The sequence below is a fragment of the Lissotriton helveticus genome, chromosome 4_1, assembly GCF_964261635.1.
Source record: "Lissotriton helveticus chromosome 4_1, aLisHel1.1, whole genome shotgun sequence".
Taxonomy (NCBI): Eukaryota; Metazoa; Chordata; class Amphibia; order Caudata; family Salamandridae; genus Lissotriton; species Lissotriton helveticus.
Genome location: NC_136063.1, coordinates 1934931984 through 1934947510, shown reverse-complemented (window position 1 = coordinate 1934947510; position 15527 = coordinate 1934931984). Strand labels below are relative to the sequence as shown.

At 47.0% G+C, this 15527-nt stretch overlaps 1 long non-coding RNA gene across 1 annotated transcript; it reads left to right on the top strand.

Moving 5' to 3' along the window:
* Positions 1-1449: 1449 nt before the first annotated feature.
* LOC144829454 (uncharacterized) lies at positions 1450-5039 on the top strand. Its single transcript, XR_013610673.1, has 4 exons — positions 1450-1567; positions 1676-1750; positions 4527-4566; positions 4659-5039. It is a non-coding gene; the product is annotated as an uncharacterized LOC144829454 (long non-coding RNA).
* The last annotated feature ends 10488 nt before the right edge of the window (positions 5040-15527 follow it).

Sequence of the window (15527 nt, the reverse complement as noted above, 5' to 3'; positions counted from 1 at the left end):
GGGACCGTACAGCCTATTGCCCTCTTGCGATGCCTAATCTTGACTATAAGATTTTGAGCAGTGTTTTGGCCAGCCGACTGATGGTATATATGACAACTCTGGTGCATGGGGACCAGGCTGGTTTAATTCCTTCCCGGAATACGGCCATGAACATACGAAGGCTGTGCCAATTGATACACAGGACGGGGGATGAGGAGGGGGAGGCATGAGTGCTATTGATTGACATTGAAAAGGCCTTCGATAGTTTGGAGTGGCCATATCTGTTCAGGGTCTTGAGGGCGTTCGGCCTGGGCAAGGGATTTGTGGCCTGCATGAAGATTCTGTATAACCGTTCGACGGCCAGGGTTAGAACGGGGAGGAGAGATTTCCGAAGCTTGCAGTGTGGGTAGGGGGATGAGGCAGGGCTGCCCACTATCTCCCCTCCTATTCGCCGTGGCAATAGAATTTTTAGTGGTCCATGCACGGTCTGGGAGGCACTACAGGGGCTTGGATGGGATGGGTCAGGTGCACTACATTGCTATATATGTAGACGATTTGTTAATGTTCCTCGCCAATGCTGCTGAGGAGCTGTGGGGTGCTCAAGACTTGCTGGTGAGACTGGGGCAAGTGGCGGGGCTCAAAGTCAACTGGAATAAGACGTGTCTGTTTCCGGTACGAGGGGGCAGAGCAGAACCACCTGAGGGGCTAGATGTGCGTTGGGAAAGCAGCAGCTTGCCTCATTTAGGAATTATTAAAGAAATGGGGTATCACCCAAAATTGTCACTATGAATCCACGTGGTGGGAATTTTGCAAACACCCTCAGTATTCGGGAATGCAAGTGGATGCATTTTTTCGACACGGTCAGCAGAGACTTAAATGAATATGAGGAGGTCACCAGACAAATGGCACCTCTTGAAAGTGTGTAATTTGGTGGCAATACATATGTTTTGATATTTTTTGCTGCATGGAGTGGATGACCGTCATGTAGTGAACATATGAAATGGGGTTGGGATTGCTCTGGAAAACGATTATCCCTTTGCCCTATGTAAGCCACTTTTGTGAACTCTGTATACTTATACATTTGTGAATATGGCAATCTATAACCTGGATTTTCCTATGACTTGCAATTGTTTAATGTTCTTTTTTCCAATTTAAATGCATTTTGCTCAAACTGTACACGCTAACATTGGCTGTATTTTATGTCTATAGTATCAATTTTGTGTGTTTTTAAAAAATGTGTGCAATTGCACAGCAATGTATGTTTGTATCGGAAAGGTAATATGCAAATATTTGTTCGTGGGGCACACCCTGCCATATTTACTTGAATCTGTGCCACACGCACTAAATTTAGGGCATTGCAGGCTGTATAGGTCTCAATTGACTGAGTGAACTTTTATGTTGACACACATGAGCTGCTGCTATTTTGAAACGCAGGCGGAGTTTCTTGGTTTAACTTAACGCTATGCGGAAGTCGACGTATTCGTGTTTGGAGACGCTGTCCCGTAACACGCTGTCCTACTCTTTTGTGAGGAGCGGTAGGAATCGAATGAAGAGTTTAGCCGTTTTCTGAAGAATTGACCACTGACTGGCAAGTAGGCTCACTGGGGCATGATATTATTATAGTCGAAATTCGTCATTTGGGTACATTTGGCTACATTTGGCTAATAGGGTATTATTACACCTTATGTTTTCATAGAATTGACCGGGACCAACGCCCACTATTTCTGGCATTTATCGCCTTGGTTCTTCGCTGTATAAGCACACTGACCCGGTGAGTTTTTCTTTCTTTCTCCTCTTTGGGTGTCACATACTATTATGTGGAGGTTTTTGGTGCAGCGAGCTTTATTGCATTGCTTTATGCAACAACTAAGTCTTCCCCAACCCTGTCTTGCTTTTTTAGTGTGTGAAGTTTAATTTCCTGTTTTGGATGCACCTCGCCACTGCTAGCTGTCCCTTTTTAGGTCTCGTCCTTTACCATTGCGAAGCAATGGGAAATGGGGGAGAATTCAAGTGCTCAAACGGATTGTCAAACCACCGCTTTTTCCGTGGCGTTTTCTTCGAGTGCACGTACAGGCACGCGCATTTGGCCCATACACTTTCATGGCCATCTGTTCCTGTTCCTCAATGTCCCTCCCACCCTTCGTTTGATCTTGCCGAGAGTTCAGGCTAATGGCCCTCCCCCAGCACAGAGCGCGCATCGCAGCCGCACAGCACATCAAAGGGCTTCTCCCAGCGTGTGCTGTGCAGCTTCTCCTCCCCTAATTATGTGGCCGGCCGTACTTGTGTTTCCCGGCCGCTCTTGTATTTAATTAGCAGCAGCAGCATTTCTCCTGCGCCAGGCCACATCAAAGGCTCTGTGCAACTTTCACCCACACAGCAACACTTACAGACACGCAACGCCACTCACACCCACGCAAGCCCACTATCATCCACGCAACACCACACTCACCCACGCAACGCCACTCACCCACGCAACACCACTCACCCACGCAACACCACTCACCCACGCAACCCCACTCATCCACGCAACCCCACTCATCCACGCAACCCCACTCATCCACGCAACCCCACTCATCCACGCAACCCCACTCATCCACGCAACGCCACTCATCCACGCAACGCCACTCACCCACGCAACGCCACTCACCCACGCAACGCCACTCACCCACGCAACGCCACTCACCCACGCAACGCCACTCACCCACGCAACGCCACTCAGCCACGCAACGCCACTCAGCCACGCAACGCCACTCAGCCACGCAACGCCACTCAGCCACGCAACGCCACTCAGCCACGCAACGCCACTCAGCCACGCAACGCCACTCAGCCACGCAACGCCACTCAGCCACGCAACGCCACTCACACACGCAACGCCACTCACACACGCAACGCCACTCACACACGCAACGCCACACACGCAACGCCACTCAGCCACGCAACGCCACTCACACACGCAACGCCACTCAGCCACGCAACGCCACTCAGCCACGCAACGCCACTCAGCCACGCAACGCCACTCACACACGCAACGCCACTCACACACGCAACGCCACTCAGCCACGCAACGCCACTCAGCCACGCAACGCCACTCAGCCACGCAACGCCACTCAGCCGCGCAACGCCACTCAGCCGCGCAACGCCACTCAGCCGCGCAACGCCACTCAGCCGCGCAACGCCACTCAGCCGCGCAACGCCACTCAGCCGCGCAACGCCACTCAGCCGCGCAACGCCACTCAGCCGCACAACGCCACTCAGCCGCGCAACGCCACTCAGCCGCGCAACGCCACTCAGCCGCGCAACGCCACTCACACGCGCAACGCCACTCACACGCGCACCGCCACTCAGCCACGCAACACCACTCAGCCACACAACGCCACTCAGCCACGCAACGCCACTCACCCACGCAACGCCACTCACACATTGTGGGTGCAGATTGTGGGTGCAGATTGTGGGTGCAGATTGTGGGTGCAGATTGTGGGTGCAGATTCAGGGTGCAGATTCAGGGTGCAGATTCAGGGTGCAGATTCAGGGTGCAGATTGTGGGTGCAGATTGTGGGTGCAGATTGATGGTGCAGATTGTGGGTGCAGATTGTGGGTGCAGATTGTGTGTGCAGATTGTGTGTGCAGATTGTGTGTGCAGATTGTGTGTGCAGATTGTGTGTGCAGATTGTGTGTGCAGATTCAGAGTGCAGATTCAGAGTGCAGATTGTGGGTGCAGATTGTGGGTGCAGATTGTGGGTGCAGATTGTGGGTGCAGATTCAGAGTGCAGATTCAGAAAAAACTCAGCAGCACCACCACCATTGCAATGCAATAGGTCTCGTTTTAACGCAAATTTAAGCTATAGGCCTTGTAAATGACAAAGCCTTTTATTTATGTTCCAAAAACCAGAACGCAAAAATAAAGGGCATTATCATTTACAATGCTAATAGTTCAGACTCGCGTTATTGCGAGACCTATTGCATTTCCAATGCTTGTTCTTGTGAGGAACGCGAGGGGCTATATGGAGACGTGAGCCCTCGTTCGGAAGAATTCAGGCAGGTACGCATACAGGGGTGTGCAATGATAGTATTAGACCCCCAAATTCCTTTATCTGATGTACTGGGCTAATAGGGCTCACTATATTTTATGTCTCCTTAGAACCGATTAGGATATCCCTCCAGCATTCCTGCTATTTATCGCTTCTGGGTCTTTTCTGTAGAAAAACACTGACCCTGTGAGTTTTCTTTTTGGATGCTACAGGATAGTATGTGAGCGGTGTTATGCTGCCGTTTTTTTGCGTTTCCTTTTATAATAATTGTGTTTCCCTAATTTCGTTTATGTTATAGTGTGTGGAATTAAGTTCCTCTGTTGCAAGTACCTCGCCATTGGTAGACCGAGGATATATATTTAACATTTTATCATTCATTTTGTTGGTAGAGCATATCATTGATTGGGGGGGTCCTTCACTCTCTCTCATTATTTATAATGGTTACAGGATACATTTGTTTTAGTGCCTTTTATTAAATTATGGCACTTAGCCCACTGTTGCGTTTTGTCTATCTTTTAGGTAGCCCACCTACATGAGGCGCTGCCTTTCCTCAACTTAGGTAATGTACCCTACCCATTAATTGGGCAACGTAATATAAAGGTTTATTTCTTATAGAGTAGTGGTCTGATGATTTATTCGTTTCTATCCCAGGTTCCTTTGCCCTTTCCTTGTCCTGATGAAGACCCGCAGCTGAGGCGTTAATCCTCCCACCAATGCGATAGGGTCGAAACATCGACAACCATCCCCCCTCTTTTGTGAAGCCTGAATCCATTTTTTTCCCCTCCCTCCCCCAGTGAATAATAATTTGTCATGATTAAGTTTGTGGGTCAGGTTTCGTTTGTAAGGAATTGTACCTTATCTTTGTTTTTTGAACCTTTTAAACTTCTTTATAACTATCCCTTTACACGAGCACCTTTTTTGTGCACTCTACACTGCACCTGGCAGTATTTCTACTTTTCCGTCTTTGAATTTTGTATAAAGTTTTTCATGAATTTGTAAATATACAAATAAATGAATATGTTCATAAGTGAATATGAGTTTCTTTGAACAACTGACGTGTATATATTATTTGTGTGTATAGACAAACGCATTTGGCTTTCCTTTTCGTTTCTTGCTAAGGATTAATTCCTGTGAAAAAGTAGCATTTTGATTCATTTGTTCTGAATACAAAGGATAGGTCTAGGACTAATTTTTCATTCTTGCCTTATTTAGTAGTCAGAATGTATCATGAGCCTGCTGACTTGTTTGAGGGCAATATAGGGCGTGTATTGAGAACTACCAGGAGTAATTTTGATTTCTGGAGGACACTGCTTTTATCGGTAGCGGGGATATATGGTTGCTAAAAATGATAACCCTGCCTCGTCTACTTTACTATTTTGGGGTGCTACCACTTTGGGTACCTGGGAAATATTTTGTCCTACTAAACTCTATGGTTACGAGTTTTCTGTGGAGCTCATGGAGGTGCTGAGTGGCGCTGAACACTGTGATGCGCCCAAGACAGGAGGGAGGGTTTGCAGCACCCGATTTTGAGGCATATTACCAAGCGGGTCAATTTCAATGGTTCACCCAGTGGATGGCGGGGAAGATGAGAGTAGAGACGGACCAGAGAGGTATGGACCTGGGACTTCACCAACTCGCTTGGATTCTACTCCAGCTGCCGGTACACGAAAGAGAGGTGCCGAGGGATCTGTGGGTAGTGCGACAATGCTGGAATAGAGCAATTATAAGAGGTAAGATGGGTCCTGCATACGCGTCTGAGATTCCAGTATGGCTCTGTGAGGCGTTACCGCACGGAGGAGATTGTCAGAGGTTGCAGGACTGGGAGGAACTGGGGATCTCCACTATTGGGGATCTCTATGAAGATGGTGTCCTCATGCCATTTCATTACCTCACGGAAAGATATGAACTGCCCGCCCAGGACTTTCTTTTGCATGTAGCATTGACGGCAGCCATGCGTAAACACTGGAAGAAAGGAACGGATGGGCTACAGACCTTCCTCCCTTGTCAGTATGTGGTCACCTCAGCGGGAAAGATTAAGGCGGGTACCTGTCTGTATAGGAGAATCACGCAGGGGTCTAGGACTCCATTAGAGGGGCTGCGCATCAAGTGGGATTGGGATCTGGGGATACCTATAAAGGAAAAGCCGTGGGAGATGTTGATGGAGCGGGCATGGAAATGCTCCCGGAATGCGAGATTCCAGCTAATACAATTTTACGTGTTCCATCAAGCGTACCTCACTCCTCTCAAAATCAATGAGTTTTTCGGATCCCACACAGCCTGCCCGCGGTGCAAGATGGAAAATGCTGCAATTGTGCACATGCTCTGGGACTGTCCACTGCTACACGGGTTTTGCAGGGAGGTCCTGACCAGACTAAAAGAGGTGACAGACAGGGAGCTGCAGCTGACTCCAGGTGTTTGCCTGTTACATTGGTTTCCCCACACTGCCCGTAACAAGATCACCAGTAAATTCCCAGATTTAGGATTAGTCCTAGCTAAAAGGTAGATTACTAGTCATTGGAAAGTGGTAACTGCCCCTAATACAGATGGTTGCGGGAATTTATAAAGTGGGCGGATTGTAAGGGGATTTTCCGACTATAGATGGCCCGGAGAACTGACAATGATAGATTACTGGAAACGGCGAGGGCCTGGGTGGCTGTTAGAATTGGGGGTCTCTGGTTGGCACAGGTGAGTACTTTTGACAAGCAAGGACCATCTCCTCTAGTCAGGGCAAGGGATTTACTCTTAAAATAACCCCTGCTCACCCTCTAGGCAGTGTGGCGCTAGCAGACACGGCTAAACTTCAGAGCGTTATGGGTTAAGCATTTATGACCACATACAGTAATTCAATGACACACCACAAATGGACACCAGTCCAGTTTTTATCAAAAATAGTTTTTTTTTTATATATCAGAAATGACTTAGCACAAGACCCATATAACGTTTTAACTCAGGCCACAATACTTTTTAGTATTCAAGAGTTCTTTAAAAAATGCTTAATTCTTGGGTTCGGTGCGCTTCGTGCAACCTGTGCGACTCGTGCTGCGTTGGGACAGATTCTTAAAAGGCAATACAACAACTTTGCGGACTCTCTGGTCCGAGGCGTACACCACTGGGGGTGCGAGTTGGTTACAGTACCTTGAGGATCATAGCTTTTGACACGCGGGATGCGTGTGTAGGTGAAGGCGGGCCCTGGACGTATCGGCGGCTTCCCAAAGTGAGTCCGGCTTGTACAGGCGTCGTGCGAGGCGTAGGAGCAGGCCTCCGGGTGGCGATGCGGACGGTCGGGGCATCCAGGCGTTCACGGTGTGGGGCGGGTAATCCTTGTTGTGCCTTCCAGCGGGGATGCCAGGGTGAGGTGCGCAGCGCGGCACCAGGTGGCCAGTATGAGGCGTACGGGCGGAGCGCTTGTGATGCGGTGCTGCCGGGGACCTGACGAGCGCGGTGCACGGCGACCGGTATGCTGCGAGCGTACGGGCCGTACTTCAGTCGTGCAGTGCGCTCCTAGTCCCGAGCCAGCGGCAGGAGTGCGGGTCAAACAGTGCAGCTCGAAGAGGGAGGGGGGGGGAAGCGAGGTGCGGGCGTCCCCTGGGGAACGGTGCAAGCTACGGCTCGGGTTGAGGAGCAGAGCCACACGGGGCGGGGGCGGCCAGGCTCGCACTTCAGAGCGGGCAAGAGTACGGGTCGCACAAAGATGGCGACTCCCACGGCAGGCAGACCTTGGAAATATCCAGCAGGCTGGGAAGGCAGGAGGAGTCCAATATTCCTGGGACTTCGTTCAGGGTGCAAGCTCACACACAAGCCCTTGGAGATTGTTTAAAGAGCCACAAGAAGATAAAAGTTCCTTCAATCTTTTCCTCTCCTCTCACAGCAAGGCACCCACCACAGGCCAGTCTCCCAGGTCAGAGACAGTATTCCTCCTTGTAGCTTTTCCAGGTCCTTCTCGTCGGGCAGAGGTTCTTCTTGCTTCAAACAGGATCTTATTTCTTAGGAGCAGGGCTCCCATCTTTATACTGAAAATCCTTTGTTCTTTCAGGCCAGGGGGCCTGTGCCTAGTTCAGTCTAGTTTCTGAGCACTTTGATGGCATGCTGCAGGCTTCTTCTTTCAGGGAGCACGGCAGAGACATCAGACGCTCCGCAGGAGGTGGAGCCAGCATTGTGGTGGCAGAGCACAGCCCTATTCAGAGTCAAGGGGCACTCCTCCCACCCATCCTGGTGTAATCTTTCTATTCACCACCTGACTGCCCAGCCTGTCTCCTGGAATTCCCCAGCCCTGTCACTCCCAGAAACCAGACAGCAGATACACATAAGAGCAGAGGTGGGCTGAAATGGTTAGGCAAGCAAATACCAAGTTTGTAAAAGTGGTATTTGCAAACACAGAACATTACAATAAACGTTGCTAAAAGATGTATTTTATTATTCTCAGTTCAGGCATACCAAACTCGGATTTCTACCATGTTCCCTGAGCATGCTAGGATTATAGAGTGTAATAATTCCAGCAGCCCATTCGGGCCTATGAGAACAGGTAGCCTTACAATAGTGAAAAACGACAGTGGCTGTAATTCACTATTAGGACATGCCACATAAATCAGGGCTTGTCCTACCTTAAGCTTACAATGCCCCCTGCCCTTGGGCCTACCATAGGGGTGACTCACCTGAAGTAAAGGGAAGGTTTAGGGGCTGGCAATTGTGGGCACTTGCCCAGCCAGCATGACAGTACCAGACTGCATGCAGGTTCTGCAATGGCAAACCTTAGACACATTTTACAAGGCTGCTTCTGTAGGTGTCACAACCAGTGCTGCAGGCCCACTAGCAGTTTTTGGATTTACAAGCCCTGGTGCACTTTACTGGGGTCTGACAGTAAACCAAATAAGCCAATCATGGAAACCAATCACATATACCCTTTATACAGGGAGCACTTGCACTGTGGCACTGATTGGCAGTGGCACAGTGCTCTGAGCAGCTAACACCAGCAAAACATATGAGGCACAGCAGCAAAAAGTGGAAAGGAGACTCACGCCAAGGTGCCAGGTCTAACACGTGTCCCCTCCAGCTGAAATATGGGGAGAACTACCCTACCCCAGGGAGTTCTCATCACTAAGGCGGAAAAATGTGGACAGACCGTCAGCATTGGCGTGATCTGTGCCAGGGCGATGTTCCACCGTGAAGTCCATACCCTGTAGTGAAATGGACCACCTCAACAGCTTTGGGTTCTCACCCCTCATTTGCATCAACCATCTGAGGGGCCTGTGGTCTGTCTGAACCCGGAAGTGAGTCCCAAACAGGTAGGGCCTTAGCTTCTTCAGCGCCCAGACCACAGCAAATGCTTCCCGCTCAATTGCACTCCACCTTTGTTCCCGGGGAAGTAACCTCGTACTGATGAAGGCTACAGGTTGGTCAAAGCCCTCCTCAGTTATCTGTGAAAGAACTGCCCCTACACCATGCTCTGAAGCGTCTGTCTGTACAAGGAACTCTTTGGAGAAGTTGGGTGCCAGGAGCACGGGCGCCGTGCACATGGCAGTCTTCAGGGTGTCAAATGCTTTCTGACAGGTGTCAGTCCAGATCACCTTCATTGGCTGCTTCTTGGAAGTCAGCTCTGTCAAGGGCGCAACAATGTTGCCATATCCCTTGACAAACCTCCTGTAGTACCCTGTGAGTCCTAAAAAGGCTCTCACCTCTGTCTGGGTTTTGGGGGGTTCCCAAGCCAGGATGGTCTCAATCTTGGGCTGCAGGGGCACCACTTGGCCGCTCCCAACTTGGTGTCCCAAGTACACCACGAACCCTGCCCGATCTGACACTTGCTTGCCTTGATCATGAGGCCTGCCTTGTGCAGTGCCATCAACAATTCCCAGAGGTGGCGCAGGTGTTCTTCCCATGTGACACTGAACACTGCGATGTCATCCAGGTAGGCGGCACTGAACTCATCCAGCCCAACACCTGGTTGACCAACCTCTGAAAGGTGGCAGGGGCATTCTTCATTCCAAATGGCATAACCTCGAACTGGAAATGCCCATCTGGTGTGGAGAATGCTGACCTCTCTTTGGCCCCATGTCAAGGCGATCTGCCAGTACCCAGACGTCAAGTCAAACGTGCTGAGGTACTGGGCAGCCCCTAACCGATCAATGAGCTCATCAGCTCTGGGGATGGGGTGCGAGTCAGTCTTGGTGACTGAATTGAGTCCTCTGTAGTCCACACAGAACCGGAGTATAGGTGTGGCTCCCGGCGCTGCAGCCTTCGGGACCAAGACCACTGGGCTGGCCCAAGTACTGCTGGAGGACTCAACCACCCCAAGAGCAAGCATCTTTCAGACCTCCTCTTTGATGCAGGCCCTGACCCTGTCAGTAACTCTATAAGCTTTGTGCCTCACAGGTAAGCTGTCTCCTGTATCTACATCATGGACGCACCAATCTGTGACACTAGGAATCAGGGAGAACAGGGTCAGAAAACTGTCCCAGCAGCTGGCAGCAGTCATTCTGTTGCTCAGGGGTCAGGGGGGAGATAGGTTAACTCTATCCACTGACCCATCTCGCTCTGTGGCTACCAGGAGGTCAGGAAGAGGCTCAGTCTCCTCCTCCATTCCATCATCTGTTGCCAAGAGCATGCCCACTTCGGACCTCTCCAAGTGGGGCTTCAGGCGGTTGACATGCAGGACCCTCAAGGGGTTCCTGGGAGACTGCAAGTCCACCAAGTAGGTGACAGGACTCTTGCGCTCCACAACCTCAAAGGGCCCGGTCCACTTGTCCTGGAGCGCACAAGGCTCCACGGGGGCCAGGACCATTCTGGTCACACCACCGCTTCATTTCTTCCTGGCCGGCTTCCAGATTTGCCTCAGTAAGTTGTCTGAATTGCCTAGTCTGATTCCTGAAGGCCAGCATGTAGCTATATACATTCTGGGGAGGTTTCCTGGGAGATTGCTCCCAGCCTTCTTTGACCAGACTTAGAGGTCCTCTCACAGGGCCATACAGGAGTTCGAAGGGGCTGAACCCTAGGGACTTCTGTGGCACCTCGCGGTAAGCAAAGAGAAGGCATGGCAAGAGGACGTCCCACTTACGCCTCATGGGTTCTTCCAGACCCATAATCACGCCCTTCAGGGTACGGTTGAATCTCTCAACCAACCCATTTCTTTGGGGGTGGTAAGGTGTGGTGAACTTGTAGGTTACGACTAGCTAGAAAGTTAGTCCAGTCATGCACTGTTCACTTGGTGTTATCTCACACCTTCTTAAATTCTCAAACTGAGTCAATTAATATAACCATCACTATTCATTCATTTAATGCTTCTTAATCGCTTCAAAGTTCATGTTTTAAATCACATCTTATAAATAAATCACAATAAATTTTTTGAACACAATGTATACATAAAATGTATTATCATGATTCTTCAAATATTCCAATCAACATTAACATATAACACATCTTAATCGCATGCCCGATGCATTTCGGTACCCAAACGGTACCTTCCTCAAGGGCCACTCTATAAGAAAAAATAAGAACAAAATAATTGTTGTGTGCCCATGGATGCTATTGATTGATCTTAATGTAATATGATGTGTGGATTCCTACCTTGGTGGGGTTGATAATATATGAATATCGCCTGTAATGAAAAACATCTAAATAAGACCTGTGAAAACTATCCTTGCATGTTTGTACTGAACAGACGTATTTTGTATTGATAATTGCTTACCGGAGCGTGCTCAATGTTAGCAACGATGTGTGCTGTAATGGAAAAAAATAAGATGTCTACAACGGGTATATCTCAATCTAAATGGCCCCTCGGGCTGTGCAAAAAGATTCACAATATCTCATTAGAAATATCTAATTTTGTACCTGTGATGGGTGGTAGTCTACTTTCAACCTAAAGGTCAATGAGAAACAATAAGAAGCTGAATTAACTTCTGTCTCTTAGAAGTGTGCCGTTACGCTACCTGGTCATAAGATGCGAGATCATACCTGAAATTTACAATGTTCGCGAGTCTGAAAAAAAATCAAAGACGCGTGTAAGATTCATGATGATACGCTGCCGGTAAAGTTATAAACGGGAAAATGTCTCAGCTATCTTTCGTACCTGATCTTATTCCCTTTTACGTCTTTCTCGGCTCGCCAGCGCTCGAAAGTTCAACCGGTAGCCGCCATAGCTGGAAGTTGTGTTTATACGTAACTGGCGTTGCTAGCATCGAAAACGGACTGTCCTCCAATCTCAAAGGTCGCATTAAGCTCCCCGATCGCCATCTTAAAGAGATGTTGTATTAATGCTAAATCGTATTGCTCATTAGAAAAGCCAACTACTAGTATATAGAAAAGATGTATATATATTCAGATGTCATTAAAAGCCTGTATCAAACAAACAATGTTTGAGTATGGTGATATTTCAAACTGGGGCACAGGTCAGATCCGCTCTCGAACATCAATTAAACGGTGTTTACAGCTGGTGATATATCAAACTAGGGTTCAGATCGAATCCGCTCTCGAACAAGATTCATCCCGATCATGCTCCATAAGCTTTGAGAGCACCCTGTGTATATATATATATATATATATATATGATTTTATATATTTTTAGGTAGTTGCGACGAGTGTAGAACCCCTTGGTGACAATCATTGTGATATGAAAGTACTTAGTCCCTGTAATGTGAAGGTATGTAAATACATATCTAATAATATCACTGATATATATGATGTATTGTATATGACATTGATAGTTGCCAAGTTATACTCCATTATATAATTCTGGAAACAGCAAAAATTCTAGCATGCAAAACATTTATATGCAGCAGAGATGATGTAATCCACTTCATTACTAGGTCATTATATAAATCTCATACTCCTGACAGTGATACTTCTCCTAAATCTGTCTATAAATAACATGATAAATCATATCTGTCATTCAGCCCTATGGGGGACATTGTTTTCAAAGTTTTGATCCAGTACAACTCTTGTTGGAGTAGTTTCTGTCGAGTATCAACACCCTGTCTCGGTATGATTTTCACTATTATGAAGAAATGTAACTGGGAGATCAAATGTTTTGAATCCTTCCAATGGACTGCCAATGGTGATGCCAATGTCTGGTTCCTGATTTTACTTTCGTGCTCCGTGATTCTGATTTTCAGTTTCCGTTCCCTTTTTCCCACATACATCATGCCATACGGGCATTTTATGCCGTAGATCACATTCTGTGTGTTGAAATTAGGTCAACACATGCAAGAATTACGATCCCTAGGAGCCACTGTGCAGATGAGATTCCCAGCAGCTCTCCGAATCATGTGGAGAAACAAGATGTACAATATAAGAGAGCCAGATGAAGTCACCCATTTTATCGAACAAATAAAGGATCAGGTGGAACCGAAACACTAATCAAGAAAACTTAAAACAAAAACTAAGAAATAAGTGAAAAATCAAATAATCAGCAAAGAAGGGCGTTACACAACACAAAGGCTCAAACACGGAGCTCAAAAGGGGCCATTAATGCAGCCCAAAAAAGACAAGAGGGAGGCTTCCCCAGGGTGGGACAGTTTTAATCACTTGAAAATACAAAATAAAAAAAATGCACATAAGGGTGGGGAGCAAAATAGGGAAAAAATAAAAAAGTCCTCAAACTGTGAAAAAGGAGAAATCAGGGATTACCAAATGTCACATAGTCTCTCAGGAAGTCACGGCTAATAAGGGATAAAATTAAAGAATGGTAAACAGAGTTAACTTACTCCCATGGAATGTCAATGGTCTCAGAACTCCAAGCAGAAGGCGTCGGATTTTGGAATATCTGAAGATATACTGAAGACTGTGAAATCATAATCTTACAAGAAACACATCTCCTAAAAAAAGAGTGGGAAGAAATCTTTAAAAAACTAAAATGGGTAGATGGTTTTGTGTGTACAAATCAAGACTGTGTTGTTCAAGGGATAGCAATCCTATTTAAAAAGTCTCTAAAAGTCAAAATAGAGGAAGTAGAACTAGACAAAAAAGGCAGGTGGGAAATTACCAGGGTAAAAATTCACAATAATCCCTACACTATTGCGGGATACTATGGGCCAAACATGGATGACCCAGCCCCTCTTCAAGGTCTATATACACACCTAATAGCAGCAACTTCCCCAATAATATTAGGAGGAGACTTTAACTTAATTCAAAACGTTAAAACGGATCGCTTCCCCCCACTGAAACAACCAAACCTACCAAAAATGAGGGAATGGCTGGGTATCTGTAAAAAAGACTTGGGTCTAGAAGACATTTGGAAAGGGAAAGGAAACAAAAATCATGCTTACACGTTCAGGAATAAGAAACTAAATATACAGTCCAGAATTGATTACTTTTTAATAGATAAATCCCTCGTAAACAACACGCAAAGAGATGAGCATCTGCCAGCTCACCTGTCCGACCATTCAGCGGTGTTGTTAAAAACTCAATTGGGAAGTAAAAAAACAACCTCAAGGTGGACGGTAGATCGCACCACTTTAAATGACCCACACATCATAACAGAACTCAAGGCAGAGTCAGTCAACTATTTCAAAAATAACAGAGAGGGAACCTCACCACAAATCATATGGGACGCATATAAAGCAGTAATTAGGGGGAAAATACTAAGTCTGACTTCACACAAAAACAAAACAACAAAACAGGAGATAGGAATCCTAGAGAACATCATAAATAATTTGGACACACAAATAGAGACTTAAGTTGATATAGGTAGAAAAAGAGAGCTGGAAGTTGACAGGACGAAACAAAAGGAAAAGCTAGCAGGCATACTGGAGGCTAAAGTGAGGGAGAGATGGAAAGCAAGCAAACTGTCGCACTATGAGTATGGAGAGGGTAGTGGCAAATTATTGGCCTGGAAAACGAAAACCGACTCCACAAGAAACAAGATAGTCAAAATCCTACCACAAGGTGTTACAGAATTAAGCTCAGACGACACTGTAATTATGGAAGAATTTGTAAAATTCTTCACAGAACTATACACAGAAGATACAAATCCCGCTCAACAGCAAATCATGGAATACCTAAAAGATCAAGAACTCCCAAGGCTGACTAACGAAGAAAAAGAAGAATTAAACTCGGAGATCACAAGAGAAGAAGTACTGGAAGTATTGAAAGGTCTAAAGAGGGGGAAAGCGGCAGGCCCCGACGCACTCCCAAATGAGCTAAACATCAAACTCAGCGAGGTTCTGATTACCCCCCTCACATATTTGTTAAACATAATATTTCAAGAGAAAGAGAAAATTCCAGACTCATGGAACGACGCAACAATAAACATTATACTAAAGCCAGGAAAAAACCCAGCAAAATGCGAGTCCTATCGACCAATCTCGCTATTAAATTGTGACTACAAAATATATACACAAATCATGGCAAAAAGGCTGGGGAAAATGGCTGGATCCCTTATCAAGAAAGATCAGAAAGGCTTTATGAAGGGCAGGCAGCTGCATGACATAACACATGAGCTCATTGGGGCCATAGACATAGCAGTGACAGAAAAATCTCCCCTGACTATAATCACCCTTGACGCGGCTAAAGCCTTTGACAGGGTAAACTGGG